The sequence below is a fragment of the Cnephaeus nilssonii genome (genome assembly GCF_951640355.1).
Source record: "Cnephaeus nilssonii genome assembly, chromosome: 9".
NCBI classification, from domain to species: domain Eukaryota; kingdom Metazoa; phylum Chordata; class Mammalia; order Chiroptera; family Vespertilionidae; genus Cnephaeus; species Cnephaeus nilssonii.
In genome coordinates, this window is record NC_137080.1 from 16769916 (window position 1) to 16791189 (window position 21274).

General features: G+C 42.4%; 1 protein-coding gene across 6 annotated transcripts in view; it reads left to right on the plus strand.

Moving 5' to 3' along the window:
* Positions 1-10257: 10257 nt before the first annotated feature.
* NCOA7 (nuclear receptor coactivator 7) overlaps positions 10258-21274 on the plus strand; it is a 116797-nt gene continuing 105780 nt past the window's right edge. For 3 of the 6 annotated variants that reach the window (XM_079781258.1, XM_079781262.1, XM_079781257.1), the window contains exon 1: positions 10757-11337. The gene's annotated coding sequence lies outside the window, so the exon portion shown is untranslated. Of the gene's footprint in view, positions 10622-10755; positions 11338-11684; positions 12137-21274 lie in introns of those variants that run through there. The other 3 variants (XM_079781259.1, XM_079781261.1, XM_079781260.1) reach the window with 3 other exon arrangements.

Below are 21274 nucleotides of genomic sequence, written 5' to 3' on the forward strand. Positions count from 1 at the left end.
CCCTGAGGTAACATTTATTTGAACGGGTGGGGTCTCTTGGCCCGTGGCAATCGAGGCCTGTGTGTGTGTGTGTGTGTGTGTGTGTGTGTGTGTGTGTGGTGGCGGGGGAGGGGGGCTGTCAGCCGGCTGGGGGAGGGACTCTGGGAGGTTGGCTGTGGGAGCGCACTGACCACCAGGGGAGCTCCTACATTGAGCGTCTGTCCCCTGGTGGTCAGTGCAAGTCATAACAACTGGTGGATCAGTCTTTCCGGTCATTCGGTCATAATGGTTGCTTAGGCTTTTATATATAGAGATTACATTAAGTTTCAGGTGTAAAACATTATAATTCAATATCTGTATACACTATAGCATATCTAGTCTTGAATAAAAAGATAAAATAGATATTACATTTAGATTAGGTTTTAATAGGTTTAGTTACAATATTGTACAAAAGGCATAAAAGGCTACAGTGAAAACTACCATCCCTTTCTTATCCCCAGTCATTCCTCAGTTTTCCTTCCCAGAGGTAACCAGTGTTAACACTTTCTTCTGTATCCTCCTAGACATAGTCCATGCCTATACAATATCTATTTCCCTTTTGCTCTTTTTATCTTAAAACATTTCAAACCTATAGAAAATTATAAGTATAGGACAATGAACACACATATACCCTTCATCTAGACCTGTACTATCCAATTTAGTAGCACCAGAGGCACTGCATTGAAATGTGACTAGAACAAATTTATATTCTATAAGTGTTGAATGCATAGTGGCCTTATTTTGGAAAAAGGGTAAAATATCTTAATATTTTTACCTTGATTACATTTTAAAATAATGTAATATATTGAGTTAAAATATTATTACAATTAATTTAATTATTTTTACTTTTTAAAATGTAGCTACTAGAATACAATATTTAAAATTACATATGTGGCTTGCATTATATTTCTATTTTACAGTACTGATATAGTCGCCAATTGTTACTATTTTGCCATATTTGTTTTCTCTGTATTTTTTTTTCTGAAGCAATTGAGGTTAGTTGCAGATATCATGATATTTTACCTCTAAATACTTTATTATATATTTTCTAAAAACAATATGTTTATAACTTAGGAAATTTAAACTTGATATACTATTATTATACAGTTAATCAAATTTTCCCCTTGTCCTGATAACACTTTTTATGTTTTTTCTTTTTATTCAGGATCCACTCAAGGACCATATATTGCATTTTTTTAATTTATATCTTTTTTGATTTCAGAGAGGAAGGGAGAGGGAAAGAGAGATAGAAATATCAATGATGAGAGAGAATCATTAACCGGCTGCCTTCTGTACGCCCCACACTGGGGATCAAGCCTGCAACCCAGGCATGTGCCCTAACTGGGAATGGAATAGTGATCTCCTGGTTCATAGGTCAGCACTCAACCACTGAGCCACACCAGCCGGGCATATATTGCATTTGGTTGTCATGTTTCTGTAGTCTCCTTCCTTTAACCTGAAATAACTCGCCAATCTTCTTCCTTTTTAAAACAACAACAACAACATTGACCTTTTTGAATAGTGAAGGACAGTTGTTTCAGAAATTACATCAGTGCATTCCATCAAAATGCACATAATGCTGGTGGATGGTATTATCTGTGATATAAACGTGGTATGGAGAAAAATGGTGCCCATGGAGGTGTCCCTGTCCTCCCAAATGCAAGAATGTTACTTCACCTGGCAGTACAAATTTCACAGATGTGATTAAATTAAGGATTTTGAGACAGAGGAGATTATCCTGCATTATCTGGATGGGCCCCAAATCATCACATGAGTCCTTCTAAGTGAAGGAGGGAGGCAGAAGAGTCAGAGTCCCAGTGATGGGATCTGAGGAAGACTCAGCCTGCCTCTGCTGGCTTTGAGGATGGAGGGAAGGGACCACGAGCCAAGGACTGTATGTAGGTGCTCTCTAGAAGCTGGAAAATGCAAGGAAAGCAGAGTCTCGCCTGGAGTTTCCAGAAAGAAACCAGCCCTGCCAACACCTACTAGTAGATTTTAGCCTGGTGAGATGTGTCAGATTTCTGGACTACGGAACTGTAAGATAATAAATTTGTTGTTTTAAGTCTCTAAGTTTGTGGTAATTTTTCACAACAGCAATAGGAAACTAATACAGGAAGTTTGATCATTTGATTAAGGTGTCTATCATAGTTCTCCACTGTAAAGTTACCATTTATACCTATAATTAATAAACATTTTAAAAAGCAAATGCCACCCAGGGAAGTAATACTTTTGAAAATGTATGAATCTTTTCTGTTCCTAAGCAAACTTTCACGCAATGGTTTTCACATCCACTGATGATCTTGGCCTGAATCAATTATTACTATGGTGATTACAAAATGGTGATATTTTAATTTCCTCATTCCATGTAAAGAACTTTCTTTTCTCTCCTTCCTTTTTTTATTCTCTACTTAAGTTTTAAATATCAGTTTGGCATCATATTCTTTTTCTGTTTTGTGTCAGAGAGGAAGAAAGAGGGAGAGAGATGAAAACATTAATGATGGGAGAGAATCATTGAACGGCTGCCTCCTGCATGCCCTACACTGGGGATCGAGCCCCACAATCTGGCATGTGCCCTGACCTCCTGACTCATGAGTCAATGCTCAACCACTGAGTCACTCCAGCTGGACTTTGTGGGTTTTTTTATTCATTGTGTTATAATCTATTGCTATCATTACTCATAATACTTAAATTATCCCCAATTTGGCCAGGAGTCCCTTTAAGCTGTCTCCTGTATTTTTTTGACATGTCCCTATAAATTTTGAGTAATTCTTTAATTTGTGGCATAAGATGGTCCAGGCACACCCTGTACTTTACTGATTGAATTAGGGAAAGTTAAAATCTTTATACATATACCTTTTATTTTTTAATTTCCTTTATTTTCCCACAAAGAATGGTATACTCTACATACTCTTCTATAACCTTTTATTACTATCTTTTGAAGCATGTCCATTCTTTTCATAGTTTTCTCATTATTTTTTATAACTGTGTGCTATTTCATTGTATAAATATTTTATTAAAGCAGTTTTTTTTTAAATCATTGGTCATTTAGATTATTTCCAATCTTTTGCTATTATCAAAGTAGTACAATGAATAACCTTGACCTGACATAATTTAACAATTAGTTTTTATTAATTTGCCCACAAGTGACTCACATTATAGAGTGCCAATACCTGATTTGAAAATGTCATTATATGCTGGAGGAAAAACCATGACATCCAATTCAATTTTAGTTATAATTTATTGACAATTTTATTTTCAGTATGATTTCAACCTGACTTACCTATTCTTCTGTTCATTAATTTGTTCATTCACTGAATAAATATTTATTGACTATCTAATATGTATTAGGTACTATGTTAGGCACCAAAGACATCAAGATGAACAAAATAGGATCCCTGACCTTGAAGTTTCGTCTGGTGGGGTTCAATTAAACAAGCAATTACAGTAGAGTAGTGGGTAGTAAAAGAAATGTGTGTGTGGTAAAAGGCTATACTCTAATAAGTTTGTTTACTAGATTAAAAACTCATCACTCATCACGCATACTTTGCTGATGGGAATGTAAAATGGTTCAGCCACTCTGGAAAGTAGTTTGGCAGTTTCTTATAAAACTAAACATGCTGGGACCATATGACCCAGCAATCCTATTCTTGGGCATTTATCCCAGAGAAATGAAAACTTATGTTCACACAAAAATCTGCACTTGAATGTATATAGCAGCTTTATCCATAATATCCCCAAACTGGAAACAATCAAAATGTCCTTCAGTGGGTGCATAAACTGTGGGACATCCATACCATAAATATTTATCCAAAACAGGAACAAACTATTAATATACATAACAACTTGGATGCATTCCATGGGAATTATGCTGAGTGGGGGAAAATAGCCAATCTAAGAGGTTACATACTGGATGATTCCATTTATACAGCATTTTTGAAATTATAGAGATGGGAATAGATAGGTGATTGACAGGAATTAGATGTATTGGGCGGCGGATGGATGTGACTGTAAAGGGTTAGGTTGTGGGTGCTTTGCAGTGACAGACAGTGCTGCATCTTTTTATTTTATTTATTTTTTTAAAAATAAATTTTATTGATTTTTTTACAGAGAGGAAGGGAGAGGGAGAGTTAAAAACATCAATGAGAGAGAAACATCGATCAACTGCCTCCTGCACACCTCCCACTGGGGATGTGCCTGCAACCAGGGTACATGCCCTTGACTGGAATCGAACCTGGGACCTTTCAGTCCGCAGGCCAACGCTCTATCCACTGAGCCAAACCAGCCAGGGCCAGTGCTGCATCTTATTGTGGTGGTGGGAGAAGACTATACCGATGAGAAGATTGCATAGAAAACATATGTGTGCGCACACACACACAATGTATATGCAGAACTGGTGACATCTGAATATGCTCTAAAGATTGAACAGGTGTCAATTTTCTGGTTGTGACATTGTACTGTAGTGATGCAAGATGTTACCGTTGGGAGACAACCAGAGCATGGGGGTGGGGAAAAAACTCAGGACTTCCCTATATATTTTTTGCAACTTTTTGTGAATTTCTAATTATTTCCTTCAAAAAACTTCCTTTTCAGTTTATTGCACTATAAATTTCTTTCACCCAATCCAGACCATCACTTCCTAATGTCACTTGGAGTTTAGGGATTCGTTTCAGAATTTTAAATTATATTTTAGCACCAATGTCTTAGCACCAGCTTATTTGAATGAGTTTTTCAGAAAACGTAAAAAATATGTGATGAATTCTCAAGCTACTGAACAAACTATTCTCAGCAGAAAAAAAAAACAGCAGAAACTGTCCAAGAACACACATTTTAAATTTATTGTAAATAAGAGAAAAGGGCCAGTTTATTGGGCTTAATCCAAATAATCTGCCATAAATTCTGTGTGCTGACAGGCCATTTCTATGTACATCAGTATTTCTTTCTCAATACCCTCTGGTAGGCTCCTCCTTTCCAGTGATAAGGAATTTTCTATTTCTTCTTTGGACTTTATAACAAGCCAAGAGAAGCACCAAACCTTGGCCCATTCACCAAAGAACCTATTTACATTATACTGAAAACTATGATGTGCTGGATCTGTAGTGTACTAAGACTTCCCAAATTATTTTATGCATTATATCTTATCTCCCAATTAAAATTTCACCTCTATTTAGAACAGTACTATCGGAAGAATTGTCTGCAATAATATGTTCTATTTTGTTCTGTCCAAAAGAACAGTCATGAGCCATGTGTGGTTCTTCAGCACTTGAAATATGGCTACTGGCATAAAAAACATATTTAATTTTAATTTTAATAGCCACATGTGACTAGTAATCACCATATTGAGCGGCACAGATCTAGAAGGAAATGAAATGGCTTTATTTCTTCTGATTTCTGTATAAAGGCAAGGCATAGACAAATCAATACGTGTTGAGTTAATGAAATAGGATGAGTGAAGAATCTTTAAGAAGGACTTCCCCCACTATCTAAGCTAGGGAGCAGAAATCTTTATTTCACTGGCACTTTCACTGTAATAAAATCCTATATAATAAAAGACTAATATGCAAGGCATCCAGATTGGAAAAGAACAAGTAAAGCTGTCTTTATTTGCAGACGACATGATATTGTACATAAAAAATCCGAAAGACTCCGTCAAAAAACTCATAGACTTAATAAATGAATTCGGCAATGTAGCAGGATACAAAATTAACGCCAAGAAATCTATGGCCTTTCTATACACCAATAGTGAACTTACTGACAGAGAGACTAAAAAGGCAATCCCATTTACCATCGCACCAAAAAAATTAAGATACCTAGGAATAAACTTAACTAAGGAGGTAAAAGACCTATACACGGAAAACTACAGGACACTGAAAAAAGAGATAGAGGAAGACGTAAACAGATGGAAGAACATACCATGTTCATGGATTGGTAGAATCAACATCATTAAAATGTCCATACTACCCAAAGCAATCTATAGATTCAATGCACTCCCCATTAAAATACCAACGGCATATTTCACAGACCTTGAAAGAACTCTCCAAAAATTCATCTGGAATAAAAAAAGACCCCGAATAGCCACAGCAATCCTGAGAAAGAAGAATAAAGTAGGAGGGATCTCAATACCAGATTTCAAGCTGTATTACAAAGCCACTGTTCTCAAAACAGCCTGGTACTGGCACAAGAACAGACATATAGATCAATGGAACAGAATAGAGAATCCAGATATTGACCCAAACCACTATGCTCAATTAATATTTGACAAAGGAGGCATGAACATACAATGGAATAAAGACAGTCTCTTCAATAAATGGTGTTGGGAAAATTGGACAGATACATGCAAAAAAATGAAGCTTGATCACCAACTTACGCCATACACAAAAATAAACTAAAAATGGATACAGGACTTAAACATAAGACGGGAAACCATAAAAATACTAGAGCAATCCACAGGCAGCAAAATGTCAGACATATGCCAAAAGAAATTCTTCACTGACACTGCCCCTAGGGCAATGGAAGCTAAAGAGAAAATTAACAAATGGGACTACATCAAAATAAAAAGCTTTTTCACAGCAAAAGAAACCATCAACAAAACAACAAGAAGGCCCACTGCATGGGAGAACATATTTGCAAATGGCATCACTGATAAAGGTTTAATCTCCAACATCTACAGGCAGCTTATACAACTTAATAAAAGGAAGATAAATGATCCAATAAAAAAATGGGCAACAGACCTAAATAGAATCTTTTCAAAAGAAGACAGAAGGAAGGCCAAGAGACACATGAAAACATGCTCAACGTCACTAATTATCCGAGAGATGCAAATCAAAACAACAATGCGGTACCATCTCACACCTGTCAGAATGGCTATCATCAACAAATCAACAAACGACAAGTGTTGGCGAGGATGCGGAGAAAAAGGAACCCTCGTGCACTGCTGGTGGGATTGCAGACTGGTGCAGCCACTGTGGAGAACAGTATGGAGTTTCCTCAAAAAACTGAAAATGGAACTCCCATTTGATCCAGTAATCCCACTCCTGGGAATATATCCGAAGAAACTAGAAACACCAATTAGAAAGGATATATGCACCCCTATGTTCATAGCAGCGCAATTCACCATAGCTAAGATTTGGAAACAGCCTAGGTGCCCGTCAGCAGATGACTGGATCAGAAAACTGTGGTACATCTACACAATGGAATACTATGCTGCCATAAAAAAGAAGGAATTCTCATCATTTGCAGCAACCTGGGAGGAATTGGAGAACATTATGTTAAGTGAAATAAGTCAGTCAATGAAAGAAAAATACCACATGATCTCACTCATTTATGGATAATAAAGAACATTATAAACTTGAACAAAAAGATAGATACAGAGACAGTAAAGCATCAAACAGACTGTCAAATTACAAGGGGAAGGTTAGGGAGAGGTGGGGGAGATAAGAGATCAATCAAAGGACTTGCATGCATGCATATAAGCATAACCAATGGATGCAAAACTCTGGGGGGTGGGGGCATATATGGGAGTGGGGTGTGGGGAGGGCAATGGTAAGATATGTACACATATAATACCTTAATAAAAAAAAAAAAAAAAAAAGACTAATATGCAAATTGACCAAACAGTGGAACGACCTGCAGAACCACCTGTGGAATGACTGGTCACTATGACGCGCACTGACTACCAGGGGGCAGATGTTCAACGCAGGCGCTGCCCCCCTGGTGGTCAGTGTGCTCCCACAGGGGGAGCGCTGCTCAGCCAGAAGCCAGGCTCAAGGCTGGAGAGTGCAGCGGCGGTGGCGGGAGCCTCTCCTGCCTCCGTGGCAGCGCTAAGGAGCAGTGAGACGGCTGGTGGTAAGGAGCGAGGGGTCCCGGACTGCGAGAAGGATGTCCGACTGCCCGCTTAGGGGTCCCAAACTGCTAGAGGATGCATGTTGGAGACCGGGTGTAAGCTGACAGAGTCCTTGCACCCGAAGGGACTGATAAGATTCAGTCCCCTGCCCACACAGTGTCCCCTGACTTGTTTTGATGGCACTTTCCTATTGCCAGCAGAATGAGAGCGACCATTCATGGCTTACCAGAAGTCTGTAACTATTTACTGAGGTTTGCTGTACTGAGAATTTAGCTTCCTGCTTTATCTCCCTTAGAGATTGGGAGGAACAGAGAGTACATTCCTTTTGAACTGACCTCCCAGTCAGTGTTTGTGTATGAAAGGCACTGCGCAGTTAATAAAGCTGCTGCAGTCTGTCGATGGCTTGCAGTCCTCCCGATCCCGCTTTCCTGTCTTTCTTTTTTTCTCAATTCCCACCTCCCTACCTCAGTCTGGTTCACCTGTCAGGCTGGCCCTGACAGATGCAGGCCGGGCTGAGGGACCATCCCCCCTCCAGTGCACGAATTTCGTGCACTGGGCCTCTAGTGTTATAATAAACATATGATACAGCATGCAGTCCTAGAGGTGTTCATGAAGATAGTAAAGAGGATACTTAACTTACATGCAATGTTTTGGAAAGGCTGACAAACATTTTATAACTGATGGTTACTTCTACTAAAATACAGGGGTGGGCAAAAGTAGTTGCACTGTGACATTCTTTTGAGTTAATAAAACTATTGTAATAATCATAACTTGCATGTCTTTTCCATACAAACCACTGTAAACCTACTTTTGCCCAACTCTGTGGATACTCAGTTATATCTTTGGCTAATAAAAAATCACTACTTGACTTGTTTCTTGACAGAACATTGGGTCCATATGGAGAAAAACAAAAGGGAACTTTTGGTGGGGAAAGGATGGAGTCTAGAATTGCAACTCAATGAACATTTCCTGCAGAAACTATGTTCTAAGGCAGATGTCTTTATAAATATTGTTAAACAACTGCCAAATTCTCACTAAGTGACTTCAGTATATACACACGCATTCCTATAACCCAATTATTCTGATTTGAGAGCAAAACATAATTAATAATAGGTATCTCTTAAAAAAATAAACAGGGCTCTAGATCAATTGGAGTCCCTAGAAGTGGCCCAGTCATGGGCTCATGTTTCCTGAACCCAGAGGGGTGGCCTCCCCTGCTCAGCGCAGGACCACCACTTTGCTTAAAGGAACGCACCTCAAAAAAGTCTTAGGGATTTTATCACAATTTGTACTGCTATGGAACATGTCTTTTCTTTTGCCTTTTAACATTTTTTATTTAAAACCACTGGGCACAGCCCTGGCTGGTTTGGCTCAGTGGATAGAGCGTGGGCCTGCGGACTGAAGGGTTCCAGGTTCGATTCTGGTCAAGGGCATGTACCTTGGTTGCAGGCACATCCCCAGTAGGGGGTGTGCAGGAGGCAGCTGATCGATGTTTCTCTCATTGATGTTTCTAACTCTCTATCCTTCTCCCTTCATCTCTGTAAAAAAATCAATAAATTTTAAAAAATAAAAATAAATAAAAAATAAAACCACAGGCCACAGTAAATTCAGCCTTCTGTCCTTCCCAGCCTTTGCACTTCACAAAGCGGCCCAATCAGCTCTTTCCCCTCCTGCTCCTATCCCAGGTACAGCAAGCATCCCGGATGCTGCCAACTTATAACCATTACAGCAATTGGGCCCTCCAGGCTGACTCTAGGTAGAGCGGGGAGAGAGCCTGCTGGGAAGATTTGCATCAGCAGCTGTGAGCTTCCCAGCACCACTTGGGTGCTGTTCCCTCTGTGGTCCCACGACCAGCGCTGCAAGGTGATTTTAGATTTTAAAATCATAAAAGCACTCATCAAAGAACTGTGAGAGCAGGTCAGTTTCTCTGGACATCTCAAACCATGATCTTTTGATTCCAAAAAAAATCAGCTCTTTTTTTAGGAGCTTAATTTCCCCTTGAAAATAATTTGCAAATAACACGTTACCTACAGAAAAAAAGAGGGGGGGAAAACACTTAATTTTTCATATCGAAACCATGAAGATGTAAACGTGAGGTCCACTTTTATACGAGCTGAGTGCAGAATTGGGCCATTGTTCCATAGTTTGCAAGATAGTTTAACGACCATTTGTAACTGAAATTCCAAAGCCACCACTGTTCATTGCTTTGCATCAACAGCGTCAGCAACCCCAAGGAGGCCACTATCTGGTGTGTCTCCTGTGCGGCCTCTGACACCCCAGTATTATCAGACCGGCCGCAGGCTGTGCTCTGAGGGTTTTTCCTGTGAGTAAGGGTAAACCCCACGGCCAGACCCTCCTAGTCATCTGGCAGCGCTGGTCATGGGACCACAGAGGGAACAGCAAGCGGGGATGCGAGGCTCCCAGGTACTGCCCAGCCCCTGATGCAAATCTTCCCGGCCCGGGCTCTCTCCCAGCGCTCTCGGGTCTCTGCCAAGAGTCGGCCTGGAGGGTCCAATTGCTGTAATGATTGCAACTTGGCAGCATCCGGGATGCTGGACCGGGGACGGGAGCAGGAGGGGGAGGAGATGGTGGGCCCCTTTGCAAAACGCAACGCCGGAAAGGACTGAAGGCTGAATCGACTGGTTCCCGAGCTGGAAGGAAACCCTAGGCTTTCGAGCTTGAGGGGACTCTCTCACTGCAGCTCTGCTCTCCAAGCCCGGTGGCCACCGCAGCCCCGCTGGAGGGGACGAAGCCCGCAGCGAGGTAAGAAGATCCTCCCAGGCTCCGCCGCTAAGCGTCGGGCCACGGGGCGGCGCCGAGCTCGCTCTCGAGAGGCGTCACCAAGGGCCGAGGCCCGCGGAGGCCGCGCGCGCAGCTCTGCGAGGCGGAGCCGCGGGGCCCGAGCTGGGGCCGGGCGTGGGCGGCGGGGGCGGCGGCGGCCGCGGGGGGCGGGGGTCCCCAGGCTCCTGGCTCGGAGGTCGCCGGGCGAGGAGGATGCTGCAGCTGCAGCCGGAGCCGCCGAGCTCGGGGTCGGCGCTCCCGGGCCCCCGCCGCTGCGGAGGGGCGCAGAGCGTGGCGCGGGCCGGGCGGAGCTAGAGGCGCGCGTCTCCCGCGTCGCGCCGCCCGCAGCTCCCCGCCCCCGGCCAGGCCCGCGAGCCTGTGGCGGCGGATGCCCTGACCGCGGGCTCAGCTGCAGGGTTGGCCGGGCGCCGCCGCTCGGGGCAAGAGGCCCGCGTTGTCCCGGGGACGGCCGCGTCCACCGGCTCCTGACGCCGGTCCCCGGGGTCGTGCGCCTCGGCGCCCCGCCCTCCTGGCCCAGCTCCTCCTCGGCGCACGTCCCCCCCCCCCACGACCCCTCCTCCCATCCTCCCTGGAGGATGCGCTCCCCCGCGCGGAGCAGCGGAGGCCACCGTGCCCAGAAATGCGTGCGCCTGACCCCCTGCGCCCGGACCCGACGTGCCGGCGCCCCCGCCCTGTAGGTAGGTGCGCCCGACCCCCTTCCTTCTCCGGGACCGAGGAGTCCTCGCCGCCTTCGGCTGCTGATGCTGCCGCTGGGGAGAGGTGGGGGTGGGGCCAGGGCCCGGGACCCGCCAAACTTGCCTCCCGCCTGGGTCGGTGGGCGCTCCGAGGTGCGCTGATGACCCTGGCGCCGCCCCTGGGGAACTTGACCACATCTGCTTGGGCCCGGGTGGCCGAGGGGAGTTCCACCCTTCCCCGCCCACCCCTCGGCCCAGCGCGCTGCGGGCGGGGGTGGGGAGGACTCACTGGCGTGCGGCTGTTTTGGGGGGCAGGAGCGGGGGTGGTGGGTTGGGGGAGAGACTGTTGGATTTTCAGCAGCTCAGGTAAAAATATGTCATCGTATTTTTTTTTTCGGCTGCATGAGCAGATGCGGCTTTTCTGTTCCAGCCGGACGTGTAGACATGGAAAGCGTTGTCATTGGCATAGAGAAGTCGCTGTGGATTTTTGTGGATTTCAGAGCTGGCTGGCTGTTACATAAAACAGGTGGCTCAGACCCTTACAGCCAACATGTTAGGGCTAGCTAGAAAAGGTGCTTCTAGAAGTCAGATTTATTCCGGGGACACAGGAGGCTGGGGGTTCCCGTGCCGCTTCCCGGGGAGCCCCCTGCTCGGGTGCAGGGATGTGTGTTAAGTGGCAAGTTTGTTACAGGTGTCGGGACGCCTGCACCGAGTCGCCAGCAGAGGCAGCCTTGGAGCAGCCTGGCTTCCAACGGGGTGTTACGGTTTGTGTTTCTGAGGAACTGGTTATGCACTCTAACAGGTGATTATTGTTTTATTTTAGATAATAAGGTTTACAGTTTGGGAAAGTGAGTCATGGTAAGGTCCAGTTGTATATGAACGTATTGAGGTTTAGAAGCTTTGTAAAACGAACCGGTGTAAACTCCAGGAGGGCCAAGCCTTGTTCAACCCCGTAATCCCTTGCATCTAATGCTTATGGTGCGCTTATTAGTTATTTGTAAGAACTGTTTCAAGCTTCATCTAAAGACAGTTTAGTGTCAGAGTGTACTAGTATTTGTCGATCCTGTGGCCGTTGAAGTTTAACTGGATTTTTAAAACTCCTTCTTTGTGTGAATCGTCAAACTCGGTTAACATCTAAGTTTGAATCTTGCCATTTTTAAGACCCTATGGGTAATTCTCCCCAACTCTTAATATAAGTTTATTTCATGTCCAAGCGTGCAAATTTTCCAGTCCCACTGGTAATCACACTTATTTAAGTTAAACTCTGACACGCAATTTTTAAAAGTACGTTTCATGTTTAAAAGAAAATTCTAAGTTACTCCAGAGGTAATAGTGGCTTTGGTTAATAAGTGACATATTAACTCGCTTCAAAGTTGAGTTGTTATGGTTGATCTAATTATAATGTATTTTGTTACAGGGAAAGGTAAAAATAAAGCATGTAGGAGTGTCTAGGATTCTTAAATGATTCAAAATGTATGTTATAGTTACACATTTTTAACTCTGTGGGTTTTCCTCAGTATATAAAGATATCAATATGTAAGAACATAAGTTTGACTGCCAGGGTGCTTGTGAAATCAGCGGCTTGGAAGAGCCAGTGCTTTCTGCTTTTAAATGTAATGTTTTCTTGAAAGAAATCAAGGATAACTGCATCACATTTTATTTACTTTATTTTTTGCACTATGATATTTCCTGTTCTTATTTTTATTTTTTGATATGTAAGTTTTCTGAGTCAGTATTAACCTCTTTTCAATCGCTTTGTTTAACAAAATTATATGGGTGTGGTTCAGTCATTTGCTTGCTTTCTCCTTTCCTCCTTTTTTTTTTTTTTTTGTCATTTTAATACCTCTTCACCATCCTCACTACATATTACCCAAAAGACTTATTTTCACAAAACTACAGTAAGCTGGAGTTTATTCTTATTGCTTCTCTAGCCTACTTGGATTCTTTCTAGATGGGGAGGAAATAATACTTTTAAGCAAAAGCTGCTAAGGTTGGAGGAACCTACAGTGGGAGGGCACTTAATGAAAAATAAGATTCCTTGAAATAAAGCAAAAATTTCCCTCAAGAAATACAGATAATTACATTCTACACATCTTAAATTTGTAATCGAGGATAATGAGCAGTTAATTTACATTGTTCTTCCTTGCACACTTTAAACTTCTCAGAAGAGCCCTCCCACATGGTTTCAGTAAACTCGTTTTACTTTGTTGTAGATAATAAATACTTATTTGTTCATTTGACACATAGAAGTTGAACCTTTAAACTGTGCTGGTACACTTGGCCTTGAGATAAATGAAGTATGAGCCGGGTCCTAATCTCAGAACGGAAGAGGCATTTTTCTGTGTGTACCCTGCATGTACATGTGCTGTGCCTCTGTGAATCCATGGCTCACTGCCTGTCTGGTGAGCCCCCAGAGCCCCTCTCCAAACGCACTACTGGAATGCAATTCTAAGACCTGGATTTACTCTTCAATCTTATTTTTCTGTATCTTTCTTAAGTTTTTATTGCAGAAACCTCTGTCCCTTCCTTGCTAAATGTTATTCGCTGTCCTTTTTATCCTGGCATAATTCTTTTATTCCAGTCCATTTCACCCCAGCCCATATATTTGTTGTTGTTTACATCCAGTAGGATTCACTCAATTCATATATGTTGAAACCAAAATTGTTACGGTTGCAGAAAAAAGTATAGAAAAGAAAATTTGTATAGCCTTGAATTTCAAATGTGGACAACTGGTGATTAAAGAGTAATTGTTGTGCATTAATCTCCCCTCAACAGTGGTGTAGTGATGCCTTTGTTTCTGCACAAACCAGAGAATATGAGTTCTCTGCTCATAAATTTGATCAGAAGCTTAATCGAGAGAAACAATGTTTATAGAGGGTTGGCTGAACAAAGGCCATGACATCCACCTTTTCCCCTACAATTCTGGGGTTAGACCAGGAGTTTAGCCTGACCTTCAGAAACGACATACTTTGGGACACACTTTGGTTACTTTTTTGCATCCTTTGCAGCCCCCCTGCACCCCCCCCCCCCCCGCCAGTGTTCACACTGAGGGATTCTACTAATAAAGACAGTTACAAGAAACTTACTGTTATGTTAGGAGATGAGATTATTAAAATCATGGTCCCTTCTGTAGCTCCTGTTTGAAGACCAATGCATGAAATTCCATTCAGTTCTAAATGCCAAAGAAAAGCTTTATTTTCCCTGAACAATTAGTGTGTCTACTTTTCATCATGCAGAACTAGTATCATTTCCCTTTCTGATTTGACAATGAGGAAGCAAGGAGTCAAATTTGCAACTCAGTTTTAATAACCCTTTAAAAACCTGTGACCTTAATATTGACATTCTAACTTTCCCTTTGATCTTGAGCTTCTGTTCTACCTTGTTTTTGTTGATTCGGATTTTTATCTAATTATATTTTCCCATTTTAAGCCGATTCACATCCTTTGTGGGACAAGGCAAAATATAAAACATAAAACCAAATAAATGAAAACACTTGCAAAATTGATCTCTGGACACAGTATGTTTTTGATGAACAGTTTAATCAGTTCCATTAAATCTGCTTTGAGCAAGTATTGCAAGTTTAGTATGAATGAGCTTATATAGCCACATGGGAAACAACTTTATATAGTTTTGCAAAACCAAATTGCACTTATTTTTTAACTTAAATTATCACTAATTTGGAATTGATAAAAGCATTCGATTTAAGTCAAGGGCACGTACCTGAGTTGCAGGTTCATCCCTGGTTCATTTGGGGCATGTGTGGGAGGCTGTCAGCGATGTGTGTCTGGGTGTTCCTTTCTCTCTCTCTCTCTCTCTCTCTCTCTCTCTCTCTCTCTCTCTCCCCCCCCCCCTCTCTCTCCCACCCCTCCTCCTCCCTCCCTCCCACTATCTCTAAAAATCAATGGGAAAAAAATGTCCTCAAGTGAGGATTCATGAAAAAAAGAAATAGAAACTATGAAATGTTGACCCTGATAGATGATATGACCCACCTGGAGAGAGTGGTCCTTAGCATGTGAATGAGGTATTTTTAATTCCAAGTCAAGTAACCAGACGGTGTCCACAGTGCTCAGCTTTATTGCAGAGGGCCTGTCATGAGGTAATTTGCTGTTGACTGATTAGCAGAGGATTCACAGACGCGGAATTTAATAGTGTTTGTTCCCGTGGAATCCTCTGGTGGATGACTCTGATCACTAACCTGCTATGTTGTGCAGAATGGGAAAAATGTGAGATGACGCCATAGGTGAGAGAAACCTCAAGATCTTTCATTTTCTTTCTGTAATTCCGACCTCACTGAGCAAACCAGGCATGTTGGTACCAGGAACTGAGGGTGCCCTGAGTAGCCGTAGTGGATATTCTAGCCATGGGGTGAGTACAGCCCCTGCTGTACAGTATAGAGCACAGTTTCAGGCTATTAGTCTGTTGGGACAGCCTGCTCAGTCCTTATGGTTCCAGGTGCTTACAGCTGAGCCCTCCGCGAGGTCCTGGTGATTACCCCCAAGGTACTGCCTTGCCTATAGGGTCCCACTGACACAGCTCCTTAGCAACCCTCTGTTATCTTGAATCACAGCACCTTCCAAAATAGTTCCAATTTAACAAGCATTCGAGGAAGAATTTAGTCCAGTTGGGCTGCTATAGCAAAATACCGCAGACGGAGTAGCCTGTGAGCAGCAGAAATTCATTGCTGACGGTTCTGGAGTCTGGACGTCCAAGATCAGGGAGCCAGCATGGTCAAGTGTGGTGAGGGCCCTCTTCCGGGTTGCAGACTGCTGGCTTCTTTCTCTTTGTGGTCTCACATGGAGGACGGAGCTAGTTACCTCTTGGGGCCTCTTTGATGAGGGCTGTAATTGCATTCGTGAAGGGACTGCCCTCATGACCTAATCACCTCCCAGGGCCCCACCTTATAGCATCACCTTGAGCATTAGGTTTTCAAAATATGAATGTGCGCAAGCATTCGTCTATACCAGGAATAGAGAATTCACAAAATAGGAACTACAAATTGCCAAGACATGAAAAAAAAACCCCACCAAAAAACAACTTCATCGCATCAGAGAAATGCAAATTTTAATTCAATTTTTAAAGTTCATAACAATGCTGGCAAGGTTTAGGTTGGGTCACATTCCCTTTCAGTGGGTGGTGAGAGGGTGTGTTGGTAGACTATGGATGGAGAGCAGTTTAGCTCACGGAATCCCTTGGCACCAGTGATTCTATTCTAAGAGTACATCCTAAGGAAATCAGAGGTGTGGTTGAATTTCAGTGATGCGCAGGTTTCCTGTGGGAGGCAGGTGGTATGGTAGACAATGTTAAGAGCAGGGACTCTGAGCCAGTTGCCTGGATTGGAGTCCTGTTGCACCGTTTACCAGCTTTGTGACCTTAGCAAGTGAATTTCTCCTTGATTTTCTTGGCTGTGAAATAAAGATAATAGTATCCATCTCCCACAATGTATTGAGAATTAGATAAGTAAATATCCGTAAAGAACTTGGAACCCTGTGTGCCAGAGTAAGCAATTGTATACGTATTAGTTATCATCAAGGTTGATATTGTGAACATTTGAGACAAGTCCAACAATGGAGACTTTTTTTTAATGATAGTATACCCAACTGTATGTACAAAAAGATCCTGATTTGATTTTAAACTGCACCTGCATGGAAGAAAGACAGGAAAGTCACAAAATGTTAAAGCTCCCCCTCCCCCACCCTCCCCCGCCGCCTCCGCCCCATGGAATCATAGAAATGATGGGATCATTTTCATTTTTCACATTCTTATTTGTTATCCATATGTATTGCAGTGATACTCGTTAGAAATTATTAAGATGATAGGCTTCTTGCATTCTGTGCTTTTCTTTACCAAATGCATATTCATTTTGACATATTTTACTTTCTCTTCCTCCTTTCAAAGCTACTCATATTTCACTTCCCCATCGTCTTCACCCACATGCCGTCTGCTTGGTATTTTCTTGTGTTCAGCTCCATTGCTTTGTGTCTAGATCAGCCCCAGGCTAGTTCTTCAAGCATAAGTAGACCAGGAGAAATGATTCATGAGATTTTGTGGGTGGTGGCTTCCTTCCTCTTGGAAGTTTAATCCAGAGAATGCTGCTTAGGTCATCATGGAATTGTGTCCTCTTCACATTTCAGGCACTCAGCCTCGCCTTCCACTCCCCCCCCTGCATGAACTCAGCACTCCAGGAGGGGCAGAATCCTCAGGACCCTTACATACTCTTCTGGAGGAGTGCAGAAACATGCCAGGCCTCTTAGTTGAATCAGGTACACTGTTAATCCTTAGTCTGTTGGTCCAAACAAGCCACATGGTCAAGTGGGGGAAGATATACACTCTTCGTACTAGTGCAAAGCACCACAAAGTGGTGTAGCCATTGTATTATTCTCTTTCAGGGAAGGAATTCACAATTGAGACGAGCAATTCAGTCTAGCAAAGGGCCATTTTTCTTTTGAATTCTACAAGAACTTTATAAAAAAATGTATATTTTTATTGATTTCAGAGAGGAAGGAAGAGGGAGAGAGAGATAGAAACATCAATGATGCGAGAGAATTATCTGCTGCTTCCTACACACCCCCCACTGGGGATCGAGCCCACAACCCAGGCGCATGTGCCCTGACAGGGAATCGAATTGTGACCTCCTGGTCCATAGGTCAATGCTCAACCACTGAGCCATGCCGGCCGGCTACAAGAACTTTTATATCAATCAACTTAACAAACCTTTAAAAGAAAGGCACTTAAACCGTAGACTGGTTTCTTAACCCAGTCTCTGGGAAAATTCTAGTTGAAACTCACACGCATAATTTGTCTTCCAGAAGAGGTCATAGTATTTCACAGTGCTGACTTCATTTCCTGCTGGGCAGGGCTCCTTGCCCCCCAGACACTTCATTATGCTTGTCCTGAACCCACATTTGTGTATTTACCACATTGTAGACTGTACCTGTACTAACCAAAGCACTACTTGCCTCTCTCTCCGTCTTTACCTGACATGTGAGGCAGAAGCCGATAGAATGGCTGTCCTCTGGAGCATGCTCTGGGAGAACATTTGCATTAAGGAGAAGGCTGTTTCTGGTGTACAGATGATGGTTGGTTGCGTAGCACTGTTGAAATGTAACCACGGGTGGTTGCTTTGGGTGCCATCCCACTTCAGACACCTTTCCTAACAACACTGACCTATGTGACCTTGGCCCTTTTCTTTCCCTTAGTACCTCTCTGTGCGTAACACATTTTATTTGACATTAAATTTTATTATACCTTTTTTTCCTGGTTGCTTTATTTATGTAAACTTTATCTCCCTTGTTAATAATGGAAGTTTCCTTGGAGAATATTGAGTTTTGGAATTACATCCTAAAGGAAAACTAGCCAGGACTTTTGAGTGGTGGGTAGTTGAAAATTGAAAATTCTATGCCAGTAACGTAGCCTAGTGTTAGAGGCTGTTATTAGTGGCTCTGATGCTGGTATAAGACAAAACTGACCATTCTGGCTTTAACTCATGGCTCTTTGACCTTGAACACGTTCTTTAACCTTTTTAAACTTCACATTTTTATCTGAAAAGGATCAAGAATATTGACACCTTCATGCAGTCACAAAGATTCTTCTGTGTGGAACAGCACTGACCCAAACATGTGGTGCATATGGTTAGTGTTCAATAAATGTTTAATGTTGCTGCTTGTTGTCATCATTATAGTCACTAGAACTGCCCAGCTTGAGTTGGTTCACTATATGATTTTAATGTTTAGGGCAGATTTGAATCTAATGCGACAGGTGTTGTTGAAGGTCGGAATCATTTTCATAAACACTTGAACATTTGGGTTGATTGGCATTTCAGTGGGTAGAATTCTCTGTTCCATGGACACATTTAATCGCTATTACAACCCTTTTACAGGTAAAGAAATTTTACAGAATTTCCTTATCTGTAAAAGGGCTGGAGAAATTGAGTAACTTGCCCCTGGCTACATATCATGGAAATACTAGTCTGCCATCCAGCCAAGCCTGCCCGGCTGTACAGGTGCTGTGCTGCCTTACCAACATGGGTCACGGGGGTCAATCAGGTGAGGCACAGAGCATATAGAAAACAGGCAACTTCTCACGTGCAGTGTCTATAAAACATCAGCCTCAAAGGCAATAAAATGTTTCTAATTAAAAAATCATTTAAAATATTAGTTTCCCCATAGAACTGAACTTTCTTCTGGAATAGTTCTCAGTGAGGGCAGTAGCCCCCCACCAAGGTGCAGTTGGGCTGGCGTGATGATTGGGGGAGCACTACTGGCAGTGAGATGGGGGGAAGCAGAGTTGCCAAGTGCCCTGCAATGAAGGGGCGATAGTCTTAGACAAAGGAGAATTGTCCCTATATTTGGAAATTTTCTATCTTCTATAGGACTTACGTGAATATTTAGTGGGACATTCTAAAGAAAAGGAAGATTACATCTAAATTGCCATGCATAGAAATATCACTCTGCTTATTATGGCTCTAGTTTTTATTCTCATGTTCCATGCACACACACACCCCATTACCCATCCTCTCCTTCTCCTTCTGCTCTTTCATTTTCCTGTTCTTCTCTATATAGTGAAATAGTTCCTGATCTCATTTCTCCTATAGCTAAATGTGTCCCATGTGAGTAGGTGTAGGCATCCAAGTGTTTCATTATGTCTTCTAATGAACTTGTGCTTGGAAGTTTACGAATTGAAATCCTGTTATAAATTACTTTTCTTTTTGGCATTACATAGATATTTTTTTTAACTTGAAAATTTACATTTTGAAGTACCTGTTACCAGTTGCTTTTCTTTGGGCATTATATTGATTTCATAAAATGAAGTGTATAGGTATGTTATATTATCTGTGAACTTCATTTCAATATTACAAAAGGAGTATTGGACAATATTTACATATTTATTTAGATGAGGGGTGTTGATTTTGATCAGGTTACGGACTGCTGGTCTATAGCAATCTCATGACGGGGTCATTCTGCTTGTGCTCAATCACTTTTGGTGATTCGGAAGCCACTCTGTCTGGAGGCAGCTGTCTGCATCTGTCTGTAAGACAGTTCTTCCTTACTTGAGCCAAAACCCCTCTCCCTCCATATCGAATGCCTGGTTCTAGGTATAGTCCTTGAAAGTCTATTGTACAAGCCTAAATCCTCTACCAGATAAGATCCTTAAAATATTTGAAAATAGCTGTCATTTCATCCCTGCTCTTTCTAGGGTAAACCAGACCAGCACTTTGACTAATATACAGTATATAAGTATGTTTTTTTATTGATTTTTTTTTAGAGAAGGAGGGGGGGGGGCGGAGAGAGAGAGAGAAAGAGAGAGAAACATTGATGTGAGAGAGAAACACACCAATTGGTTGCTTCCTGTACACACCCTACCAGGGATCAAACCTGCAGCCTAGGTCTGTGCCCTGCTTGGAAATTGAACCTGCAACCTTTTTGGTGTTCCAGATGATGCTCCAACTTACTGAGCCACCCGACCAGGGCCTGCCTTTGTTATTGTAAATGACAGCGTGGCTTTGAGAAAGTCTGAACACCCATTCTATTTCTTTATGTGTATTTTCTAAAAGGGAATGTCTGCATAGAAAGAAACATTTTGGTCTGTTCCTTAAATGGCCAAACGTAGTGTGACCAAGCCTCAAAGTATGTGCTTGTCATTTTTTTCATTTGTATAGTAAGAAACATGTTTTGGGGAAAACAGTTGATGGACATCATGAGTATACTGTTTTTTCCCCAGTCTGGACTGGTTATATCTGAATGTGTTAGCTATGAAGCCAGAGGCCACCTGGATGGTTGGGTAGAGTTAGGAAGTCCCCGATAGCTCTGTGCTTGAATTCCTTCTGCGTAGCAGCACCTGGTCTCAAACAGGGAGCACTTGGCTGGCAATCCAGACGTACTTTGTCTTCAACACGCTCTTATGCGGTAAGGATGGTGGATGTGCCATTTTTATTTGAATAATG